The sequence below is a fragment of the Curcuma longa genome, chromosome 4 (assembly GCF_044706935.1).
Source record: "Curcuma longa cultivar G26 ecotype Majalengka, Jawa Barat chromosome 4, ITB_CL_G26_1.1, whole genome shotgun sequence".
Lineage (NCBI taxonomy): Eukaryota > Viridiplantae > Streptophyta > Magnoliopsida > Zingiberales > Zingiberaceae > Curcuma > Curcuma longa.
The window spans coordinates 18,818,769-18,841,583 of NC_133864.1; the positions used below are offsets into that span (position 1 = coordinate 18,818,769).

The 22,815-nt window shown below is 37.8% G+C and overlaps 1 pseudogene; it reads left to right on the forward strand.

Moving 5' to 3' along the window:
- Positions 1 to 5,848: 5,848 nt before the first annotated feature.
- Positions 5,849 to 10,209, forward strand: LOC141828280 (cellulose synthase-like protein G3; annotated as a pseudogene).
- Positions 10,210 to 22,815: the final 12,606 nt, after the last annotated feature.

A 22,815-nucleotide genomic window follows, 5' to 3' on the forward strand; every position in this document is an offset into this window, starting at 1 on the left:
CAGTTGCTTGTATAAATGTCACACTGCCAGTATCCACATTTGGTGGTTATGCAGAAGAACTCTGCTCTCTATGTAAAGTCCGTAATTTCCTTCATCCATCGAAATTAAATGGCTAGTGAAACAATATAATGCAGATCGTGAATGAATTCGAATTTCTTTGTACTACATTACAATGCATCCATTCATTGACCACTGGGAATTAACAATCCCAAAGCTTTTCAACTTACAGAAATCTTTTCTTGTGAATTATTAATTAGCCAATCATGCTGTTAATTGAAAGTCTATCATGACTCTCATTGCCACGAGAGGCCTTTGAGAACTCCTACAGCATAGAAAGAAAGCTAAATTTAGATCCTGAATGTAGGATCGTAACATCCGACAATTTGACATTTATAATTTATCGTATGTATTAACTGTTGACATTAGAAAGCTGGAATTGATTTTAGTCCTTGGGGTTTTGATGATACATGTTAATTTGTCCTCCTATTGTACAAGCCATAGATTTATACACTATTATGATTTATATTGCTTGATTTTATTTGTTTTCCTTTTTTAGATTCCTTAATTTTGTATTTTTCTTTTATAAAATGATTAATTTTAGTCTTAGGCATTTTAATCAAATCTTATGAGTTTAGAAATTAAAGTGTCTAAATGGTTTATTAGTTAAAGTTGGAATTGCTATTTTAATATTTGATGAAATGATAAAAAGTTTGATATTTTTTATGTTGTTATTATTCACTAACTTAATATTTGATTTAATATTATTGTTATTAATTATTATTCACCTATTTGAAATAATTCCAGCTTTTCAGTATTAAATGTTTCAAATGGGGAAAATCAAAACGATTGATAAATTTTTTCAAAGGAAGAGAGCAAATGAACCAGCTTTTCAGTATTATGCTATGTTAGGTTTTTGTGCTAAGGATTATAAATGTTAATTTAGTTATTCTTTATTTTTTAAATAATTATTTAATTGATTAAGGTTGTACTTAGGCCCTTGATATGTATCTTTGGACAATTTTTGGATTCAAATGAGTATACCATTTTCATTATATGACCCCCCCAAATATGAAATCCTGGATCCGCCCCTGTATGGAATATATGTTCTATCATCACTTGACCACTTTAAACTCTTTCTTTAACTGTTAGAAATTTGATGTCGATGTGCTTTGATTTCGATGAATTACGATTATTTTTGACATAAAATTCAATAACTTTATTATCACAGTTGATATTCAATGATTTATCAATGTCATCAACGATTTGTAATGATGTGATTAAGTTTTATAGCCAAATCTCATGATTAAATGTTTCATAACTTTATTATAAATCTCTGCCTCTATAGTAGAAGTGACTATTAATATCTGTTTGATACTTTTTCATAAGATATGACCTACTATCCAAGCATCCAAGAAAGTCAGAGTCTAAATATTCAATCACCTCCAGTGATCAAACCTCCGATACATGAGTATGTATTCCTTAGTTTTCTGCAAACATTGCATTACTCTCTTCACAGCTTTCTAATGTCCTAATCTTGGATTACTTAAATATCTGTTTAACATCCCTACTATGTATGCTACCTAATTAAATTTTTGGTACTATTGACGGGACACCTGCTTTAAATTATAAATAGACTTCTTTAATCTATATACTAGGTGTTTTGAGTTCTCAGATTCAAATCTCTCATTATACCATATACATAGTCTCCTCAATTTCTCGATTGAGAAATGTGGTCTTTACATCCATTTGATATAACTCTAAATCAAAATGAACTACAAGTTCCATGATTATCTTAAAGAAGTCTTTCATCAAAAAAGGCGAGAAAGTCTCATTCTAATCAATGTACTCCGTCCCTTAACAACGAGGTGAACCTTATACTTCTCGACATTACCTTTTGAATCTTATTTTGTTTTAAACATTCATTTACAACCAACGGATTTCATACCTTTAAGCAATTCGATAAGTTCTCAAACGTTATTGTCTGTCATAGACTTCAACTCTTCTTGCAAGACTTCAATCCACCTCTTGGGATTAGAGTGTTGTTTGACTTCTTCAAAAGATATAGATCACTTTCCAATTATATGTCAAACTCATGCTCTTGGATATAAATATAATCATAAGAAATCGTGGATCTCCTTTCCCTAGAGGATTGCCTTAAAGGCATTTATAGTTGAGGTACTTGCTCATCTATATGAGGCAATACCTTAATTTTAGTGGAAGGACCCTCCAATTACATTGGAGAAGACACGATAATATCTTAGTTTAATTACTACTCCCATTGGATGTGCAATATCCATAATATAGGATATAGATATCATACTATTACTCATTGCACTAGTAGTAACCACAAGAGGATTGTTAATGTTTTCCTCCTCAAAAGATATGCCCCTAATCTTAGTGCTTCGACTGTTCTCAATAATTTAACATTTCCTACCTCAAAAAGGACCTATTTGATGGATCATAAATTTTATAACCCCTAAAATTTTCAAAGTATTCTATAGAATGACAACTCACAATTTTAGAACTCAGTTCCTTTTCATTAAGCCTATAATGCTTAGCCATAACTAGACAGTGTCAAACATGATATACTGAGGTACAGTCTCACTCTCAGCAAGGCAACTCATAAATGGTCTACGACATTGTTAACCTGATCCATCATACTGACTATAGTATTCACCATCACGATCAGATCTGACGACCTTAAGTTTCTTACCAAGTTGATTTTCAACTTCGATTTTGAAAATTTTGAACATGTTTAAGGATTGCGACTTCTCATGAGTAAGGTATAAATATCCATATCATGAATAATCATCTGTGAAACCAATGAAATAAGTGTGTTCATTCCAAGATGCCTTAGAGATTGGTCTACATATGTTCGTATATATTAGTTCTAAGACTTTACTACTGTAAGATCTATCTTTAGGTTATAGAGGGGTGAATAATATATGCTTCTTTTCATTTCTTATCTTATCTATCAAAATCAGTTTATGTTTATGTAGAGGAATAATAAAATACAAGAATGATATTAAAAAGAAGATAAAATTTTACTTGGTTCACACCCCTAAGGGTGCTGCTCTAAGGTTTAGAGTCCACTATTTTCTTTCTCCTTTCCAAATATTTTTCGGAGGTGGAAAACCTCTTACAATGTTTAGAAATGCACAATCACAATAACAAAAACAAGAATGACTTAAATAAAAACAAACCAACTCATATAGATGTGATTTGAAGCCCCGAGTGATGTGACACACTTCCTAGCACTTCCCATACCACATGAGCAAAACACTTTAGAGCACGATAATAAGAAAATGTTTCTTGCCATTGATTGAAGGAAGAAGCTATATCAACTCCCTTTTATAGATCTTGATTGACACTCTTTCGGTCGCTTGGAAGTTCCTCCGGTCGACTAGACCTCTGCTGACTCAGTTGTAAACTCTATCCTCTTCAACTGCAGATCAGGCTAACTTTTACGACATTCTATTGCTCGGAACCCTTCCGATCACCTAGATCTTAGTCAACTCTCATCTGAAGATTGAATTGCTCGAGTCAATAAAGTCAATTTTTGATTGATCAGACCCATTTTGGTCACCCGGACCAACGGACCATGGGTCTAATCACTCAAACTAGTTCCCAACTAGTCTTGCCTCTAAAACATTCTAGTCTTTCGAGCCTTCATCCAACTGTGATTTCCTACAAAATGAACATATAAAACCACATGCCAAACATTGGTTTACCTAACCAATTAGATTTCTTTTGTCAAGTATTCAGCTCCCAACTAACCCACTAGGACTTCCAGCTCCAAGCATTTAGTTCCCAATTGAGCCTTTTGGACTTCACTTAGTTCCAAGTTAAGTCTTTCACAGCCTGATTCTTAACCAAGTCTTCTACTGCTTAGTTTCCAACTAAGTTTTTTCACCATCTTATTCCTAACTAAGTCTTCTCATTACCTAGTCCCAGTAGAACTTGTCGTTGCTTAGTTCCCAACTAGGGCTTTCCCTATCTAGTTCTCAACTAGAATTTGCTCTGCTTAGTCCCACTAGGACTTATATCGCCTAGTCCCAATAGTACTTACATTGTCTAGTCCCACTAGGACTTTCACTAACTACCATGTATCCGATCCTACTTGGACATCTTACTCACTTCTAAGCATCCAATCAATTTTAACTTGCTTGGACTCTACACTTGATCAATCTTGACCAACTATTAAATATATTGTTCAATCTTAAGACTTTGATTTCACTACAATGATCATTGACACTCTAATTATAATTCCCTCTTTTACCTTAATGTTTGATAAACTTAAAGGTGATCTATCCTAAGGTAATCGATATTTGCACTTGGATAACATTGGTGTATCTAATCAAATATGATCCTTACTTTCATGGTAGCCGTACTAGGGTGACCGCTTTCTCAAAGAGGCTCCCTATCACAATATCACATGATCTCCTAGACCGTTATCCCTTGTTTCATGAGACCGAATCAAGGTAAACACTTAATGTTCTATGATAGCCAATGATACCTCAATAGGTTTTGGACTACTTTCATGAACAAACCCTCAAGTCTAAAATTTATAGGTCGAACTAGGTTCACCTTTCAGTCCTTCCCCTTTTCCCTATGATATGTTAACACAATCTAGCTCTGTTATCATAGCATATTAAAATTGAATCAAGTATCAAACACATCATGTGATAAAAGAAGAAATTAACAAAAGAGAAGTATCAACTCTATATTAGGCTACTTCCTAATCCTAAAATTAAGGAAACTACTCTATAGAGATAGAGATACAAGTCGAAGATATAGAATTAAGCATTCTATAACCATAAGAAAGAGAGATGAGTAAGGAAGCTCAGTTGTAGATGTTGACATCATCTTAGAAAGATCTCCTTGCCTCCTTGGTGGACGGAATCCTTACGGCTTCTTGGAAGACGACTCTCTTCTAGGTAGTGGTGTATCTAGGATTTTCAATTGGGGGAGGGTGAATTCAATAAATTAAAAAAATAAGACAATACAAAATATATAATAAAAGTTATATATTAACTTCATATGTTTTTACAATAATACTTTCTGAGATTTCATAATTTGAAAATGCTGACTAATAGCTTCCTTATCAACTTATTAAATACATCTTGCTCAATATATAGTACCAAATAATCAATATCATATCATCTCCTAACCAATTACGAAGTAAGATTTTGATTATTTTCATTATTAAAAATACTCTCTCTACAATTATAGTTGCAACTGGTAATAGCAATGCTAACTTCAAAAGTAAATATACCAAAGGATACAGTCGATGTTTCTTCAATTGAATTATTCTTTTAGCAAGCTCGCTAATCTCCACAACATTAGAGAATTGAATTCTATTTAGCATGTCAAAAATAAAGTAATTAAATTGGTGCTTAAGATGCATTAATTCTATCAGGAAGAAATTGGATGGATAAAATTAAGCAAAATTAATATCAGTCTATGTAATTGCAAATACCCATTTTTGTTCCAAATACCCTCGTGTATGTTGGAAGTTTTTATAATAAACCAATTTATTTACAATTAATATTAGTCTATGTAATTGCAAAATTGTATGTTGGAAGTTTTTATATCAGAAGAAATTTATATAGCTTATGCTTTTACATTATTATTTATTTATTTTTTAAGATACTTAATTTAAAATGGGTAACTAAAAATATTCTAAAATTTGTAAATATATTTATAAAATATCGCGCTCATTTAGTAAACAGTCATGCCGGTGTCGCTTATTGGGCCGATTTTGATTAGCCCATATTACTTCATTTAAGGCCCATTTAAGTCTATAAATGACAGTCACCGAGCAAGCTCATTCCCTTGCTCACGGAAAACGGCGGCGATGACGTCACGCAACGGCGTTGCCGCCTTCCACACTCTCCACGTCTCCCGCTTCGCTACTCTCCTTTTCCGCTCCCACGCCCTTCTCTACTCCTTTGCCCTCTTCGGCCTCCTCCTCCGCCACCTCCTCTTTCCCTCCTCTGCCTCCGTCGTCCTCCTCGCAGCCGACCTCGTCATATGCTTCCTCTGGGCCTCCGCCGTCCCCTCCCGGTGGTGTCCCGTCCGTCGGAAAGAATTTCCCAACAGCCTCCTCCGGGCGGTCGGCCGCGACGGCCTCCCATCCATCGACGTATTCGTCTGCACGGCCGATCCCCGCCGTGAGCCGCCTGCGAGCGTCGTTAGCACCGCTCTCTCCGCCATGGCCTTCGACTACCCAACTGACAGGCTGTCGGTCTACCTGTCCGACGACGGCGGCTCCGCGGTGACGCTCTTCGCGTTCATGGAGGCGGCGCGGTTCGCGCGCTACTGGCTTCCCTTCTGCAAGGAGAACGCAGTCGTCAAAAGATCGCCCGAGGCGTACTTCGAAGACGACAGCGCGGCGATGTCAGCGACGACGTCGGCTCCAAAAAGATGAAGGTACGTGCGCTCTGTTTATTATTATTTTTGTATATTTTTGTTATTTAATAGTGCTGCATAAATCCGCCGAGTACTTATTTAATTATTAGACAGCATATTATAGAATCTCATCGATCTATATTTTATATTTTTCTCACCCCAGAACCGTGGTAATTACTAATTAAACTGAGTTTTGAAGTCGTAATTAAGTTTAAAAGAAAAGGTTTTATATCAAAGAAGTCTTGAAAGAAAATTCAATAATAACTCACATCAAACGGTGTACTGATCCTCTATTAAACTAGTATATACTTTTTGGAAAAAAAGAATTTAAGAAAATTTTGAAATAAACAAAAACATAAACAAAAGTCCTTGACGAAGTCCTCGACGTGTATTGACGCGGAAAGTTTATATTTTTACTAATTACGTACTGTCCCGCCACTAACTTTTGTGCTGGTTGACTGATTGACACGTGTTTGACTTTTGACTTCCATGTTCATAAACTTGTTGTTTTGTACGGCTGCCAATTGTGGTACGTAATTGGATAAGAAATTCCATTCGGTGGTCTCTAGCCGATGCACTAAAATAACAAGAATGTTACGATGATATCGCATCACCGGTTGTGTTGTCATGGCCTCGTTGGGTGTATCGATGTGGATTGGATTGCTAAACATGCAAACTATTACTCGTCCAACATTGAAAGATGAACGCAAGTATATATAGCTAGGGAGAGTGACATGAACGTCGGTTATGACGCAGCAGACTTGCAGAAGAGAGTAAGGGTTTAAATCCTGGTGAAGTCAGATAATACCCTCCTGCGTCGTAATCAACTGTACTTTCTCGATTTACTTCCTCACAGATGGTCGTGGGACCGACCGTGTGGGACCGCTAAGGTGGCGGATACCTTTTGCAGAAGAGAGTGACATGAACGCCGATAGGGAAATTGTTTTTTGTCCTCGCGTGATATAACAATGATGGAGTAGTTAATTTGTTATGACTTTCGATAGTTACAAATTATGAAAACGGGATATCGTATAAACAATGTAATTATTAGTATCGGCATAAGCCTTCCCCGCACAGGGCCAAGAAGACATGTCTTGTCTAGTGACTGACTTGTACTCGGGACTTCTTTTTGTCAATTCCTATATATTTATATGTAGCGAAATAATAAAAATCTTGAATCCTTATATATATATATATATATATATATATATACACAAACGCAACACTAAGAATCTTAAAAGGAAACCAATATGTAGCCAAGAAGATTAGGATGACGGTGCTATATGTATTAATTATGTTTTATATGAATATAATAAAATTGATATTTATGTGTGTGTCATTGAGATTAGTGTTGAGAGGTTAAGGATATAAAATTGGCATGTTTTGTATTTCTAGTGTTAATGGGTTGAGAGATTAAGGGTGTATTTCAAGTGATAATATCCTATAAACCTTGATATTTTTGCATCAAGTACTACAAGGGGTAGTTGATTAAGGTGCTTTCATTATAACTGGAAGTCTTAACTTCGAGGCCTCACTATCTCTCTCCATGATTGTTACTACTGGTTCTTCTCATCATGTTTCGTGTTCTTGACAAACTATAGATTTTGAGCGTAGAAGAGGGAAGTTGCTGTTAATTTATTTGAGAATAAATGCAGAAAATGTACGAGAACATGAAAGACAGAATAGGAAGGGCAACGGAGAGAAATTACGTCTCCAAAGACTTGGTCTCAGACGAGGAGGAACTTGAAATTTTCGACAGGTGGAAGGGGTTTTCCCGCAATAACCACCCCACCATCATCAAGGTTTTCTTTTACTCTATATATGAACATTAACAAACTTCGTTGAAACAAAAAAAGTTTCGACAAAGCTCTGTTTGTTAGCTCCTGAAGATGCTGTTCTTGAACAGGTGTTGCTTGAAAGCGGCAAAGACGTAGATATCGCCGGCAACTCATTGCCCAATCTCATCTACGTCTGCAGAGAGAAAAGCCCAACATGCCATCACCACTATAAAGCAGGGGCTCTCAATGTCCTGGTAACACAATTTCTTGTTCTTGAATTTGATTTCCGTTGTTGTTGTTGTGTCTTCATTCTTATAGAATATGATCTGTTGTTCGTCATTCTACGTTTGTTTTTTCACTAGACGCGGGTGTCCAGCGCCATCAGCAATGCGCCGATCGTCCTCACCCTGGATTGCGATACCTTCTCCAACGATCCTTGCGCACCGCTCCGCGCTCTATGCTACTTCCTCGATCCCGCCCTCACCGCCGATCTCGCCTTTGTGCAGTTCCCGCAACGCTACCGGTGGATCAACCAGGACGACATCTACGCCTCCAGGTACACGCGTTTGTTCCGATTCAACCCCAGGGGACTGGATGGGCTTCGCGGCCCGACCTACGTAGGCACCGGCTGCTTCTTCGCTCGAGCATCTTTGCACGGCAACACAAAGGCGGCGTTGCCAATTTCGCGTTCGGAAGCTGGCCGGTTTTCGGTGTCGGACGGCGTTCTGAGGAAGGCTCACGGTCTGGCAAAGTGCGACTATGAAGACGCCACCGGCTGGGGTTCCAAGGTAAAATTCAAGATTTTGAAGCTTTTATGTAGATTCAATTACATATATATATTACTTTTCCGTAGATTGGGTTTCGGTACGGATCGCTGGTGGAGGACTTCCACACGGGGTATCGTCTCCACTGCGAGGGCTGGAGGTCAGTCCTCTGCGACCCTGAGAGGGCAGCGTTCGTCGGAGACGTTCCCAAGAACTTAAACGACGTGACCAGCCAAATGAAGCGTTGGATCGTGGGGCTGTACGAGGTCGGATTCTCGAGGCACACTCCTCTGTCTTATGGCGTCAGGAGGGCTTCCTTCCCAGTGGGATTGTTCTACGTCGCATTGCGCCTTTTTGGGCGCTTGGTGCGTTCCGTTGATGATCTATGGCCTTCTTCCGCCGTTGGCTCTCATCCATCGCGTACCTTTGTTTCCCAAGGTGAATTAATAGATTGGTTGATTACGTTCAACGGTATGTCTTTGATTTGTCGTCGTCGCTGCAGGTATCTGACCCGTGGTTCTTCGTCTACGCCTACCTCTTCCTGGCTGCCTACCTCTACGACCTCCTTGACTTCCTCGTCGAAGGCGTCCCCTTTCGCCGGTGGTGGAACGACCAGCGCATCTGGCTCTTCCGCGGCCCCACCTCGTTCCTCTTTGGCACACTCGAGTTCCTGCTGAACTCGCTGTCCGTATCCGCCCCCGGGTTCAACCTCACCTCCAAGGTCACCGAGGAGGAGCAGGCCGCGCGGTACGCCAGAGGAGACTTCGACTTCGCGGCGCGCTCGCCGTTCTTTGCGGCGCTCGGCGCGGTGGCAATCGTGAATTTGAGCGCGGCCGCGGCGGGGATCAAGAGGGCGGTGACGGGGGAGGTGGACATTGGGGAGTTCTCGATGCAGTTGGCGCTGTGTGGGTTTGTGGCGGCGAATTGCTGGCCGATTTATGGGGCGATGTTTTGGAGGAGGGACGGTGGGAGGATGCCTGTGAGTGTGACGGCGGTGGCAGCGGCGGTGGCGGGGCTGCTCCACATGATCGCGCATCTCGTCTAGTACGATCACATGATCGCACAAATAATTCCACCTTATAAACAGACAGGAAGAATTTACTATAAGAACGATGACATTAATGCACGATCTAAACACAAATAATTCCATCTTATAACAGACAGGAAGAACTATTATATCATAAGGATGTTAATATTCTGGGCATTATCGATAAGCATCATCGTGAATAATAAGTATAAAATAATTTTAATTTTAATTTTTTTAATGTTTAAGTTTTAAGATTTAATATTTGATTTGAAGGAAATAAAAATAAAAAAATTATACTTGTGTTCACGGATGATGCCACGTATATTTAGAATTACGACAAATTACTGAATTGCATACGTGACTTTGTCAATTATCCAAATCACGTATGTGACGTTGGAAATTACCAAATCACCTATGTGATACCTTTGTCGACGCCCCTTGTGGCTGTCGCATGCATCCCAACTGAAAGAGAAATCCGAATCACGTTCGATTTTTCTTTGTGACGTGCGTCTGAACCAAAATCGATGGTCGATATCGCCATAACGGTGCACCTTCTTCATCAACATCAACAAGGAGAACAAGAAAACCTAAACCTAAACACCATGCCATTTCCAAATGGCATACAATGTGTTTCCGACTGTCTATAGCACGACACGACAACTCAACGAAGACAAACGACCGTCCCGTCCTGACCACCGAAGTCCTAACTGGCGAAACACAATGTTCCACCCAGCCAGCTTTGACTATAACAGTCGGGCGAAACTCAGCTCTGTTCTTTTTGTGATCAGTGCTCAAATCTTTTGATAGGACAAAACATCCTTAAAACTGAATTGTCACTCTTTGGCTTAGTGTAAATCACAGTTCCAACAGCTCCAAAACTCCCGACAGAGAAAAATTACTCCAAAATTCCAAGCCTTCCATAAAAACTTCAAAGCACCAATGACATCTAAAATCCTACTGAGGAAATTTTCACTCGGATCAATTGAGACATATATGTTTTCTTCTATACCGGTTTTAGTTATCTTTTTCCCTTTTTATAGACTAGCATTAGCAATTTTAAGAAAGATTAACATTTCCAATGTTTAGATGTCTTTGTTTAACTCTTCTAAAATAAAACCCTAATTGTGTTTTTATCTAAAAGTTAATTGTTTCTAAAAGGATAAATCCTAAAAGGTTATAGTACAATTTTAGAAAGATACATATTTTATATTGACTTCCTTCACTTGGCCATTATGTTTTTTAAATATTCACAATTTTAATAAAATTTTTGTTCACAATATGATTAATTTCTAATTATATATATCAATGAAAGGAAGATCAAATTTTTGATGATGTGCTTGCCGTTATGATGCAATCTATAGATTCACAAATAGAAAATCAAAATAAATCTATTACTTCAAATATAAATTTGAATACTGACAATATGACACCTTCAACTTCCTCTAGTGTTGTGATCAACACTGGAGAGACTATTAATTACATCTTTAATTTGAATGAATAAACTCCCTAGTTTTGAGGATGACTTAGTACATATGAGTACAAGATTGGAAGATCTTTATGAGGATACGAGGACTGAACAAGAATATAATAATAGAATGGAAGTGAAAATTGAAATGGATGCCTTTAAGGATGAATTCTTAGCAAATGATATATAGCAGTTTCCATTAGCTGAAGATGCATATGAAATGAACACAAAACTTGTTCTATTGCAAATGGAAGAACTCGGTGACTCTATTGAAGAATTTTATGTGGGTCAAGTATCGTATTTTTGTAACTTTCATAATATTAACTCAACACAATTTCAATACACTACAAAAAACCTACCATCTGCGACGAATTTTACGATGAATTTCCTAAAAAAATTCGTCGTAAAATCATTTGCGACGAATTTTGTGACGAATTTAAATTCGTTGAAATAAAATCGTCGCCATTCTCTGCGACGAAAAATCTAATTTCGTCGCAAAATTTTGCGACGAATTTCTATATTCGTCGCAAAATTTTGATGTATAGTAACTTACGATAGAATTGCGACGAACTTATTTTCGTCGTAAAATTCATCGCATATTTGCGACGAAAATGATTTTCGTCGTAAAATTCGTCGCAAAATAAATTTTTTTTCCAGATTCTACTTATTTGTTGATTATCTCGTATATACAACCAAATATCGATCCAATCAGATCGATTCATAACATACATAAGACCTGTCACATACAATCCATAACAATATATCAACATCCATATATCAATCCATAACAGTACATAAATATAAAACAATCCATAACAACATTCATTCATTATACAAAGATCCATATATACAAATATCCATATCAACATCCATAATCCATAACATGCATAATATACAAAATCCAAATGATGCAATCCATACAAAGATCCACAATAGACATGTACACATGTAAGTCTGAGGACGAAGAAAAGATAGAATAAAATTATCATGGTCGTTTGTGCTCTCCGGAGACTCTACTTCCTTCTCCGTCACTATCTTTTCTTCTCCTGCATAAAAAAATATGATAAAGAGAAAGTATCATCATGGTCGTTTGTGCTCTCCGGAGACTCTGTTGAGGAGCATCTGGAATTCCCCAAGTGGCAGACCTTTAAGGATGGATTATGCAAGTTTGTCTCATCATTGGTTCATGAAGGTAATTTTACTTCAACACAGACTACTGGATCAAACACTTCTATTCTAAATTAAGAAGACTCTTAAGCATATCCTTGAAGCCAGTTGATTTCATATCACAGCACAAGAGAAAGAGAAACAAATTTGTTTAAGATCATCAAGCAACACATGACCAGATTTTTCAATCCAAAACCTCTCAAATAAATCCAAGATTTATTAAAAAGCATAAAGAAAAAGACAATCTTGAATTGCAACCATCTCTATTCCAAGATAGAGACTCAGTGAAATGGCTTAACTGTTTCCTACATAAGACACAAGGTGTGCATTATTCATAAACACAAGAACCTGGACACATAAAGCAGTAACCAACCTGAGGAACATGGAATGCAATAAGAAGTAAAGGGGCAGCCAAGATATCGAGATACAACTTGTACTGCACCAAGAATAAAACCAAAATCAATTATATCATACGACAAACACATGCAACATAACTACTCCAAAGCTGTACAATACAATGTCTGAGTGCAGCTGCAAAACAAATAGAGTGCACAAGTTGTTCTTCAGGATAATGGTCTGATGTGCCATTTTACTTTCAAAAATTTCAACACTTAATTTTGATAGCAATATGCCAAATTAATAAATAAACTTTAGGGAAACTTACTTTAGCCAAAAATCCTAAAATGCCTTTTAAGTTCGCGGCATTGATATTCTGGAAAGAAATCTGAGGGGAAAAAGGAAACAATATCACCATTTAAGCTTGGTATTTAGAAAATAAAAGTTCAGTAAAAGATAAGCACAAGAACATTATGTTTCTAGAGAATGAGAATTTAAAAGCAGTACAGAAAGTATTTCCAGTCAGCCATTTTAATTCCTCACTACATAAGTCAGGAATTAGGATAGCACCGGGCAACGGCGGCCAACGCCGGCCAGCAACAGCCGCGCAGCCAGCGCTGGCCAACAGCAGCCGCATGGCCAGCGGCCAGCGGGCGTGCAGGCGCGGCCAGCGCCGGGCAGCACCGACAACGTGCACTACCCGATGCTGCCAGCGGTCGGCCAGCAGCGACGACTGGCCCCTACAGCGGTCCGGCGGAGAAAACACACTCACGAGGAAGGAAAAAGGAGGAAGGAGGAAGGAGGAAACTTACCACACGCGAGGAGGAAAGATCCGGCAAGATCCCAACCGGCAAAAGCGAGAAACCGATGAGGAAGAGACTGTTGGCTGATGTTATTGAGGAAAGGGGGCGTTTTCGTGCAAAGAAGGAGGTGGAGAGGCGGCTGTTCGTGTAAAGAGGAAAGGATTCGTGATTCAGATCTAGGTTATTAAAGATTTGGCGACGAAATGTATTTGTCGCCAAATTCGTCGTTGAATTGGCGACGAACAGCGTATTTGTCGCCAATTCTGCGACGAACAGAAAGTTCGTTGCAAATTTACGACGAAAAGAGTTCGTCGCAAAAATTCATCCCTAAAAACTGATTATTTAAATTATAATTTAGCGACCGAATTGGAGTTCGGTCACTAATTTAGCGATCGACTGGAATTGGATCGTTAATTTAGCGATCGAACACCGGTTCGATCGCTAAATTAGCGACTGAATTCCAGTCGATCACTAAATTATGACATTTGCCAAATTGGGATGAATCTGGAATTCATCATTAATTTTTGCAACGAATTCTAGTTTCGTCCCTAAATTTATCCCAAATTTTGACAACAAATTCAAATTGGAATCCAAAATTTAGCGACAAATCCAAGATTCGTCGCAAAAATTAGGGACAAATCCTGGATTCGTCCCTAATTTTGGGACGAATCCAGAATTCGTCCCAAAATTTTTGCGACGAATCCAGAATTCGTTCCAAAATTAGCGACGAATCCAGGATTTGTCCCTAATTTTTGCGACGAATCCTGGATTCGTCCCTAATTTAGCGACGAATCCAGGATTCGTCGCAAAATTTTTGTGACAAATCCAGAATTCATCCCAAACTTACGGACGAATTCTAGATTCATCTCTAATTTTGCGATGAATCCTGTATTCGTCCCAAAATTAGGGACGAATCCAGGATTCGTCCCTAAATTAGGGACGAATCCAGAATTCGTCCCAAAATTAGGGACGAATCTAGAATTCGTCCCAATATTTTTGCGACGAATCCAGGATTCGTTCTAAAATTAGGGATGAATCCAGAATTCATCCCAAAATTAGGGACGAATCCAGAATTCGTCCCAAAATTAGGGATGAATCCTGGATTTGTCGCTAATTTTGGGACGAATTCTGGATTCGTCGTAAAATTTGCAATAAATTCTGCGACGAATTTAGTTTATTGCTAATTCAGCAACTAATTTATTTTCGTCGTAATTTTTGTTGCCAATAGCGACGAAAATTATATTCGTCGTAAAATTGGTTGCCAATTTGCGACGAAATAAATTCATCCCAAAAATTCGTCGCTAAAATCCAATTTTTTTTGTAGTGATAGTACTAACATAACTATATATCAATTCTTATTATAGGTTTATGCAACATAAAAATATTTTAAATTTGCACTTGCTAAATATGCTATAAAAAGATGTTTCGCATATAAAATAAAAGACACTAGGAAGACCAAAGTTAAAGCAATCTGTGATGAAGAAAATTGCAAATGAATAGTAATTGCAAGGGGAGATATTGAGTTCATGGTTAGAAAATATTTAAAGCGTCACCAGTGTAGGATCGTGTACGCGCTAGAGGGGGGGTGAATAGCGCGTTTCGCTTTTTCGATTTCGTTCGTTAACTGTAAAAACTAAGCAGCGGAAATATTAAATAACACAGCAGGGGACACGCGAGATTTACTTGGTTCCTAACCCCCCAGGGTTAGTACGTCCAAGGCCTAAGTCGGGAGGCGCCCGTCCACTAGTGGTCTCCTTTCCGAACGGCGTTCGGAGGCGGAGAAACCCGTCTTACAGTCTGATAAACAATAACTTAAGAATTGAAATTAAATGCAATAAATTAAAAGCAAACTCTTGTGCCCGATCTGGAAGTCCTGAGCGCTCCGCACTCCTTCTGGATCTTCCCCGGTTGCAAGAACTGGCCTCTTTTGCGTTTCACAGCACCACAGGATGAGTTGGGAGGTTTCTGGCTTGAATTGGGTTGCTTCTGCACGTTCACAGCCTTATATAGACCTCCTGAGTCGACTCCAGCAAGCCCTGAGTCGACTCCAGCTTATGTGGTGGATAAAACTTGCTTCTTTGTCGTTATCAGCTGCCTGAGTCGACTCAAATGGGCTTCTGGGTCGACTCCAGCCCTCCGAGTCGACTCAAGTGGCATTCTGAGTCGACTCCAGCCTGAATCCGAAAAAACTCAAAACACCAATTTTGTAGATCTCTGAAAGAGCTTTCCAACGCATCTGAGTTTGCCTCGTTCTGAGACCCGAGTCAAAAGTTATGGTCTTTTGAAGTTCAGCCTGTATTATAGTTCCTGAAAAAATCAGCATGCATACAAAGAAGCAAACCTAACTTTACCTTGTGAGTCTAACTTCGGATTTCTCCCGAAATCCTGGGTTAGTCTAACCCACTCCATTCTGGAGAATTTGTGCCAACCAAGTCACCCAGACTTGTTGGACTTGTGCTCGGCTCTGTCGTTGCCCCCAGGACTTGAACGCAACTGATCCTCCTGATCAGTCCATTCTTCTCTGCAACTTGGTCCTCCTGACCAAGTCCATTTCATCCGCAACTACCCAAGTCCGGATCTTGCCTGGTGCACGTTGACTCTGCCAAGACTTCTGCCTGATCCTCCAAACCAGGACTTTCCCTTTGCCTAGCCTACAACTAGGACTTTCTCTTGCCCAGCTTCACTCACCAGGACTTCCATTGTCTAGTCTAACCGACTAGATCTTTCTCACTCACTTCCACACATCCAAACATCAAGTCATTGTCTAGTCTAACCGACTAGATCTTTCTCACTCACTTCCACACATCCAAACATCAAATCCTGTTTGGATCAACCCTTGGTCAAACTGACCAGACCTAGGTGTATTGTCAAACATCGAAACTCTAGGCAAGATCTTAGTGCATCTTGCACCAACAACCAGTGCAGTCTTAGTACGGAACAACTGATCATCTGATATGCACATCTTCATTTGTAGCTTCTTAGATTGAAAATCATTTTATAACATCAGAAGATTATAGACCCATAAACATTCAGAATGAGACAAAATCATGATTTGGAATGAATATATCATATCGAAAGACATACTATGCACGTGTGAAAGCTATAAATAAGGTGGTAGGTAATTTTGATAAAGATTATGATGATATCCCTGGACTATTTCATGAGATAAAATATAGAGACTCAGATACATATATTGCATTGAAAAGAAATGGTCATAAATTCCAATGTTGCTTTTGGGCTTTTGGTGCATGTGGAAGAGCTTTTCTAATATATTTTAATAAATTAATAGGAATTGGTGCAACACACAGAGTGGCAAGTATCCTAGTGTATTATTGATGGCCATAATAGTAGATGGTAATGGAAATCTTCTTTCAATTGGCTTTGCAATTGTTGAGATTTAATGTGGCTTTGTATGAGAGTGGTTTCTAAATCATCTAAAGATATTTCTTGCCATTGATCCTGTTGGGATACAATCAAAGTCTCATATTGAAAATACATGAAAAAATATCATGAATTTATAAGACGACAGGGAAGGGCAGAGGGTCAGCGACGAGGAAAACTTCAAGCTGCCAGCGCCATTTGGCTCTGATTAGGGAATCGGGGAAGAAGACGGCGTATGGAGTGGAGGAGGAGGCTCGATGATGACGAACAGGGGAAGGACAGGGGAGAGGCAGAGGAAAAAAATCACGAGGAGGAGCGCACAGTAAACCTAGCTTGTGAGCCTCCCCCACTGAACCGGTGTTTCGCCCTTTTAACGCAGTTGCTGAGCCAGCGCCACAATGAACCGGAGCAATTGAACCAAGCGCTTGGATTGGATTTGGGCCGGCTGTGATTTGGACCGGCTGTTGAAATTGCTTTGGGCTTAAGAATTGAAATAGGTTGGGCTGAATCAACTAGATTTGAACCCAAATTAAATCGAAATCGAACCAATTGATCTTGAGTCAGCTTGAACTAAACTAGAATTGAACCGAGCTAAACCCAATTTGAATCCTAATTTGATTTGAACCACTTTTGAGCTTGACTTTTAACCTGGTTGAGTCAAATTGAGTCTGATTTGAACCCAACTCGAACCAGAATAGATCTTTCTTGCAATTTAGCCCTCCAATTTATTATTATCATCATTCTAATTTCTGCAAACATTAAAGACCACAAAATTAATATCCATAATTACCCAAAAAAATCATGAAAAATTAGAATGAAGATAAAATTTCATCCAAGATAAAAATTAAGCTCAACAAATCCAATTATAACATGAAATGTAGCCAAACCGATCCAAAATAGCCCTAATTTACCCAGTCAAATAGCTAGTTATCAAATCTCCCACACTTATTCTTTCACGTCCCGTGAAAGTAAACTAATCTATATTATTTTCCACCCTAACAATGATCCATCAAATTAAGAATTCATAACAATAAGCTAAATAAAAGTACCAAATCTTAGAGATACAAGCAATCCAGAACTCATTTCATACATGGATCAACAACACAGAAATTTCAATCTACTCTGAATCAGTTAAGAATGATGACTATAACCTCACAGGGAAAATAATGAAGTGGCTCATCCTCATAAACATGTAATAAGTAGAGTGCTCTCAAGCTACTTATAGATCCTGTCTTACCATAGGCTTGCTCTTTTTCTTATCTCCACCACTATATATACATAAAGTTCCATAATCATGAAGGCTTATTAGAATTTCAAAAAGAACATGCTAAAAGGAATAAAGCTCACAATGATGTGGAATGAAAGATAGAAACAATGCAATGAAGTAAGTATGTGGAAGAATTAGAAACACATAACATGTTTCATAGATGAGTATAGTAAGCAATGTCCAAGAGAACATATCATCCAAGCTAGCATGGGGAAAAGCTAATAGCAAGACATACCATTCCATCCTCTTCTAAACTTATCTCTAATGAAGCTCATAATAGGAGAATCCCAAACAAAAACTTGCTACTAACTATCTTCCATTTACAAACTCTTATTCTCCTATTAACAAAACAACCAAAATAAAAAACCTATCTACACCCAAATAGAAATACACAAAATAAAATAAAATAAATCTACTAACAAGTAAAATAAAAATCAGACTAAAACTACTAGTTTGTCCATGGTGAAATATTTAAGCACACCCCCACACTTAAACTATTGTCCGTTCCGGGCAAAACTCATCTCAACAGTTAAGCTTTCTGATTCCAATAACAAAAAAAAAAACAAATCATGATAGGTAAAATGGAATACATGATGGAAGAATTTATTGAGACCTATACTAAGAAAAGAGAATAGATCTGAAACAATGAAATAGCCTTCATGTAACCACATGTTAATGTGATTTCAATAGAATTAGAGCAAGTTCTAGCTTAACATTCACCACAAGTGCCACACAATCAAATAAAGCAATTAGGCTAGTCCTCACTGGGTAAATGTAGGTCATTAGCTCAACTTATCAAAGTGAAATCCATCCCTAAGTTATATCCTCACGCAATCCACAAACTCTTTCTGCTTTGTTATATCTAAGAATCCGATAAACTCATTTAACTACATCATCACAACTTCTAAGATGAATGAAATCATGCAGGGGGAAAATTTATTGTGAAAGAATGAATAATGAATTAATGTACACATCCTAAACTAAAGTATTTATTTATACACATCCTAAGCTAAATTATGGAATATATACACTAAATAAAACAAACAATAAACTAACAATGGATTATATACACATCCTACCAAATAACAAGAATAAAATATATACACATCCTAACAAAGAAATAATTATAACAAGTATACACATCCTACTTAACAAAAATAGAACTATGCACATCATACTTAACAAAAATAAAAATGAAAGAAAATAAAGCAGTATATACAAAACAAGGTTAAATAGATTACTCCCCTTTCACCAGGAAGATGGATCGTTGCTAGAGGAGTTCTTTGATTCTTGATCGCCCTGGGTTCTCAACTCTGCAAACTGATCCAGACAAAATTGATGAAAGTGATTCTAGGGACTCAGTACAATTCTCTACACTTTCGTGCACCTCTCCAATATAGAAAAGCCACGACCAAGCTTTAGTGGCACTAAAATCAACACCCTCAAAATAGTTAGAACAAAAGAATTAAATAACAAGGAATAAATAAATGAATAAATAAATGAATGCATAATTGAATAAATGAAACCAATCAATGAATAAACAAATAAAATAAATTAACAAATAAGCAGCCTATATACAGTCTAAAATAAATAAACATCATGTGAGTCCATGGCAACGGTGCCAAAATTTTGATGCGGTGTGTTTTGTATGAGATTTATTTATATACATTTTTCCCTTATTTATTGTGTCACTTACACCCATCAAAATTAACTATTTATTTATTTCCAAACTCCTATTTATCGCTAAAGTAGCATAGAGAGGTCCGGGTCGTTTCTCTCACGGACTCAATGACAGGGAATTTATTCTAGACACTTGGTGCGAGGTTTTATTTGTATTTTATTCATCCTAACTATCTATAACTTTATTTATTTACAATTAAATCTACAATTTACAATAACAACCAACAATCAACAATTTTAGCTACAGTAACATACAACGTGCATCTCACAAAACCATAAATCAACATCTATCACATGTAACTTATACTACAAACTATATTCACAACAAATTATTAAAAATCATGCAATTATTCAACCACTTATTTTATTGACAATAGTGATGCCTTATTACATGAATTCTATTCCTACCACAAATTCAATATACAACATGCAATCCTTTATTTATCAACATTAATTCAATTCACTCAAATCATATACACACAAAATACAACACATATGTATCGATACTTAGATTACAACCAACAAAAACATGTACAACCATATATTACAACAAACTATTCTACACAACCCTAAACATGTGATACAATTGATACACATTATTTCTAAACCAACACAACATTATACTACACAAGTACAACATCAACATTTTGAACATGTTCAACATAAATATACTACAACATACATACAACTTGATTTGTTCATGAACCTTAATCACATTCACAATGATTCCAACACATATATCACAAGCATACACCCGGTTTCAACAACTACATCTCAACAACATTACAAACACTACAAGTTCAACATTAAATTATATCCATTACACCCTTGCACAAACAACCAATTAACATTCAATTCACAATTCAAGCATTCACAATCATCCATTTCATTACAACCTTAACAAAATTCCACACTAAAGGTTCAACAATAAACATGTTTCATTACATCATTTAAAACCAATTATTCATGATACATTCAATTCGTGGCATTACATGGCTCAAGTTAACAGAGCACATATTTGATACACAAACCCAACACATCATATCACTCAACCCAACTAAATCATCCGATACATTGGCATTAAATTCAATCCTACAACCACAACATATTATTCAACACATCTTACAACTAGCCGACACATCTAATAGGGTTATGTTACAACTCAACAGAAATGTTTCCAAAATAAGTTCTTGCAGCCATTTATTTCACAACAATTCCCACAAAAGGCCTTAACAAAATTCACTCCAATCAACATATTCTCCACAACTTCATGCTATAGAACCGGTACACTCCACACCTGAAACAATCCAACAGAATCAAACATAGGTTCCAATTCTAACAAAACACATGACCAACGAACAGGTTAGGGGATTAGAGTTAGGGTTAAGTCTTTACAGTTTGTTAAGGTCAAAAGGCAATTAGGCATTTGGGTTAAACATATACAGCATATACACGGTGGACAGGGGGGTTTTGATATCGTGAATAGAACAGAAAGAAAGAAAAGCAAGAGCAGATAAAACCAAACATAATTGAATCAAAATTTCAAGCTAGGGTTTAGGAAATGGAAAATGTGGATTCCCTGATCATCACCAAGTGAAGCCAAACAACCAAAAGTAACCTTCTGCCTATGGAAGCGATTCTCGCCGGGGTGGTCATCGGGAGAAACAGACGGAGAAGACAAGCTTGGACTCCAATCGCTGCTCCTTTCCCTGCTACAACCGCAGACAAGGTCAGAAACAATGAATGAAACCCTTACCTACCCTTTCTGGTGACGGCGGAGAACGAAGTCATCCGAGGTGTTCAGCTACAACCGCAGACCAAGCCCGATGTGGAATCCCTACTACAATCGCAGACAAGGTCCGGTTACCTATCGGAGCTTCTGTGGTGGTGGAGGAGTGGCTGTCGCCGGCCGTCCACAGCTGGGCACTCCACATACAGCCACGGAGGAAGACAACAGGGAAGGGCGGAGGGTCAATGACGAGGAAAACTTCAAGCTGCCGGTGCCATTTGGCTCTGATTAGGGAAGGAGGAAGGCGTATGGAGTGGAGGAGGAGGCTCGATGATGACGAACAGGGGAAGGACAGGGGAGAGGTAGAGGAAAAAATCACGAGGAGGAGCGCACAGTAAACCTAGCTTGTGAGCCTCCCCCACTGAACTGGCATTTCGCCCTTTTAACGCAGCTGCTGAGCCGGCGCCACAATGAACCAGAGCAATTGAACTGGGCGCTTGAATTGGATTTGGGCCAGCTGTGATTTGGGCTGTGATTTGGACCGGTTGTTGAAATTGCTTTAGGATTAAGAATTGAAATAGGTTGGGCTGAATCAACTAGATTTGAACCCAAATTAAATCGAAATCGAACCAATTGATCTTGAGTCAGCTTGAACTAAACTCGAATTGAACCGAGTTGAACCCAATTTGAATCCTAATATGATTTGAACCACTTTTGAGCTTGACTTTTAACCTGGTTGAGTCAAATTGAGTCTGATTTGAACCCAACTCAAACCAGAATTGATCTTTCTTGCAATTTAGCACTCCAATTTATTATTATCATCATTCTAATTTCTACAAACATTAAAGACCACAAAATTAATATCCATAATTACCTAAAAAATTATGAAAAATTAGAATGAAGATAAAATTTCATCCAAGATAAAAATTAAGCTCAACAAATCCAATTATAACATGAAATGTAGCCAAACTGATCCAAAATAGCCCTAATTTACCCAGTCAAATAGC